Source organism: Salvelinus sp. IW2-2015, unplaced genomic scaffold, assembly GCF_002910315.2.
Source record: "Salvelinus sp. IW2-2015 unplaced genomic scaffold, ASM291031v2 Un_scaffold3613, whole genome shotgun sequence".
In the NCBI taxonomy this organism is placed as follows: Eukaryota; Metazoa; Chordata; class Actinopteri; order Salmoniformes; family Salmonidae; genus Salvelinus; species Salvelinus sp. IW2-2015.
The window spans coordinates 70,232-74,385 of NW_019944890.1; the positions used below are offsets into that span (position 1 = coordinate 70,232).

The 4,154-nt window shown below is 47.3% G+C and overlaps 1 long non-coding RNA gene across 1 annotated transcript; it reads left to right on the plus strand.

The window, feature by feature from the left end:
• The first annotated feature begins 1,792 nt into the window (after window positions 1-1,792).
• Window positions 1,793-3,622, plus strand: LOC112076184 (uncharacterized). Its single transcript, XR_011477632.1, has 2 exons — window positions 1,793-1,883; window positions 3,488-3,622. It is a non-coding gene; the product is annotated as an uncharacterized lncRNA (long non-coding RNA).
• Window positions 3,623-4,154: the final 532 nt, after the last annotated feature.

The following is a 4,154-nucleotide window of genomic DNA, read 5'->3' on the forward strand; positions in this document are numbered from 1 at the left end:
TAGCAGGCAATATTAACCAGGTGAAATTGTCACTTCTCTTGCGTTCATTGCACGCAGAGTCAGGGTATATGCAACAGTTTGGGCCGCTTGGCTCGTTGCAAACTAATTTGCCAGAATTTTACGTAATTATGACATAACATTGAAGGTTGTGCAATGTAACAGGAATATTTAGACTTATGGATGCCACCCGTTAGATAAAATACGGAACGGTTCTGTATTTCACTGAAAGAATAAACGTTTTGTTTTCGAGATGATAGTTTCCGGATTCGACCATATTAATGACCCACGGTTTGTATTTCTGTGTGTTATGTTATAATTAAGTTTATGATTTGATAGAGCAGGCTGACTGAGCGGTAGTAGGCACCAGCAGGCTCGTAAGCATTCATTCAAACAGCACTTTCGTGCGTTTTGCCAGCAGCACTTCGCAATGCTTCAAGCATTGCGCTGTTTATGACTTCAAGCCTATCAACTCCCGAGATTAGGCTGGTGTAACCGATGTGAAATGGCTAGCTAGTTAGCGGGGTGCGCGCTAATAGCGTTTCAAACGTCATTCGCTCTGAGACTTGGAGTAGTTGTTCCCCTTGCTCTGCATGGGCAGCAGCTTTTGTGGAGCGTTGGGTAACGATGCTTCGAGGGTGGCTGTTGTCGATGTGTTCTTGGTTCGAGCCCAGCGAGGAGAGGGACGGAAGCTATACTGTTACACTGGCAATACTAAAGTGCCTATAAGAACATCCAATAGTCAAAGGTATATGAAATACAAATCATATAGAGAAATATTCCTATAATAACTACAACCTAAAACGTCTTACCTGGGAATATTGAAGACTCATGTTAAAAGGAACCACCAGCTTTCTCATGTTCTGAGCAAGGAACTTAAACGTTAGCATTCTTACATGGCACATATTGCACTTTTACTTTCTTCTCCAACACTTTGTTTTTGCATTATTTAAACCAAATTGAACATGTTTCATTATTTATTTGAGGCTAAATTGATTTTATGGATGTATTATATTAAGTTTAAGTGTTCATTCAGTATTGTTGTAATTGTCATTATTACAAATACATTTTTTTAAATCAGCCGATTAATCGGTATATATATATATATATGAGGTCGACCGATTATGATTTTTCACCGCAGATACCGATTATTGGAGGACCAAAAAAAGCCGATATATATATATATTATAATATGAGAGAGAGTAACAGACAAGACAAGTCTTAGCTGTAGTAATGTGAACCCATGGCCTTCTGCTGGCTTATGGTGATCAGGTATCCCTCTCCATCAGACATCACAGCTCCCATTGTTTACCTCAGACTCCTCCCGTCCCTCCCTCTCTCTCGCTCCATCCTTTCCTTAGTTTACCTCACCGGGCTCTCCTTATCTTCCTCCATCCCTCTTTCATTCTTTCTTTTATTCTGATGTCCTCTTTCTACACTCTTAGATAAAAAGGTACTATCTAGAACCTTAAAGGGTTCTTCAGCTGTCCCCATTGAATAACCCTTTTTTGTTCCAGTTCGAAACCATTTGGTTCCAGGTAGAACCCTTTTGCGTTCCATGCAGGACCCTTTCCACAGAGTTTTCTATGTGGAATCAAAAAGGATTTTCCTATGGGGACAGCCRAATAACTCTTTAAGAAMCCTTTTTCTAAGCGTGTACCTTGTCTTAACAGTTCCAGCTAGTTCCAGTGAAACAGTTGCTGCATTCAATTGTCTAAACTTTAGATTTTTCTGCACCCCCCATCCTCTCCTCTCTCCCAGTAGTTATGGAGTCGGCCATCCAGACAGTGGTAGGAGTGTATCTGAAGTCTGCCAAAGGGAAGGACAGTCTCGGAGATAAGGACTTCCAGGGCCTCGTCAATAAACAGCTCGGCAACATCATGACTGTAAGTTCCACCTTGTATTACTACTCCTCAACCCTAACCCTAGGTTTTTGTCCACGTCCCGGTTAAACGCGAGCCTCAACCACAACCCTGACCCTAGGTTCGTGTCCGCGTCCCGGTTAAACCCGAGCCTCAACCTTGACCCTAGGTTCGTGTCCGCGTCCCGGTTAAACCCGAGCCTCAACCTTGACCCTAGGTTCGTGTCCAGGTTAAACCCGAGCCTCAACCCACGACCCTAGGTTCGTGTCCAAGTCCCGGTTAAACCCGAGCCTCATCCACGACCCTAGGTTCGTGTCCTGGTTAAACCCGAGCCTCATCCACGACCCTAGGTTCGTGTCCGTGTCCAGGTTAAACCCGAGCCACAACCACAACCCTAGGTTCGTGTCCAGGTTAAACCCGAGCCTCAACCCAACGCCCACCCTAGGTTCGTGTCGCATCTGGTTAAACCCGAGCCTCATCCACGCCCTAGGTTTGTGTCCGTGTCCAGGTTAAACCCGAGCCTCAACCACGACCCTAGGTTCGTGGCCAGGTTAAACCCGAGCCTCAACCCACGACCCTAGGTTCGTGTCCGCGTCCAGGTTAAACCCGAGCCTCAACCACACCCTAGGTTCGCTTCCCGGTTAAACCCGAGCCTCAACCACGACCCTAGGTTCGTGTCCGCGTCCCGGTTAAACCCGAGCCTCATCCACGACCCTAGTTCGTGTCCGGTTAAACCGAGCCTCAACCACGACCCTAGGTTTGTGTCCAGGTTAAACCCGAGCCTCAACCACGACCCTAGGTTCGTGTCCAAGTCCCGGTTAAACCCGAGCCTCAACCACGACCCTAGGTTCGTGTCCGCGTCCAGGTTAAACCCGAGCCTCAACCACGACCCTGGTTCGTGTCCAGGTTAAACCCGAGCCTCAACCACGACCCTAGTTCGTGTCCAGGTTAAACCCGAGCCTCAACCAGACCCTATGTTCGTGTCCAGGTTACCCGAGCCTCAACCCACAACCCTAGGTTCGTGTCCGCGTCCAGGTTAACCCGAGCCTCAACCACGACCCTAGGTTCGTGTCCAGGTTAAACTCGAGCCTCAACCACGACCCTAGGTTCGCTTCCCGGTTAAACGCCGAGCCTCATCCACGACCCTAGGTTCGTTCCCGGTTAAACCCGAGCCGCAACCACGACTCTAGGTCCGTGTTCGCTCCCGGTTAAACCCGAGCCCAACACGACCCTAGGTTCGTGTCCAGGTTAACTCGAGCCTCAACCACGACCTAGGTTCGCTTCCCGGTTAAATCGAGCCTCAACCACGACCTTAGGTTCCGCTTCCCGGTTAAACTCGAGCCTCAACCACGACCCTAGGTTCGCTTCCCGGTTAAACCCGAGCCGCACAACGACTCTAGGTCGTGTTCGCTTCCCGGTTAAACCCGAGCGCACAACGACCCTAGGTTCGTGTCCGTCGGCCTGTTAAACCCGAGCCTCGACCAGACCCTAGGTTCGTGTCCGCGCCCGGTTAAACCCGAGCCTCAACTCTAGTCATAATGCAATCAGCACCAGGTGTTGGGGAAGAATCTTTAATGATAGACTCTTTCTCTCTGTACCCCCACTCTTCTTCTTCTCTCACCTCATAGGGAACAGACAGTTCCTCTGCAGTGAAGGAATGCGTAAGGGTTTGGACGAAAACAAAGATGGGAAGGTCAGCTTCCAGGATAACATGACTCTGATTGGCTACGTGGCAAACACCCTCAGCGAGCAGAGGACTGCAGCCACACACCTGCCTCATAGGAACTACATATGGCTTCATAGACACTCTATAAGATGTCTTATGCAGTCTATAAGGCAGGGTTCTTCAATCCTGGTCCTGTGACCCACAGGATGTGCAGGCTTTAGTTCCATACCAGCACTGACACACCATGAAACTCGTGAAGGCTTTGATGGGATTGATTACAGTGTGTGTGACCACAGGGCCAGAATTGAAGAACACTGCCATAGCCCATGTACCTATAGAGGCTCATAGACCTGTCATGGACTGTCAATCTCCCTTGGCTGTATATCACTACACACATAATCAGACTTAACTTCATCTCAAAATATTTATATGCTTACAATACACTACCAATCTTCATCTCAGTTATAACAATGTTACTGGTTTTATAATACTTTATTAAGCATTTTTTACATTAAGTTTAACAGTTCGCATGTTTTAGTGTAACTACTCTAAATCAACACTTCTACAGTAAATGGTTTGTTATCATGTTGAAATAAATGCCATGGCAATGTTTTAAAGTCATGTCTTCT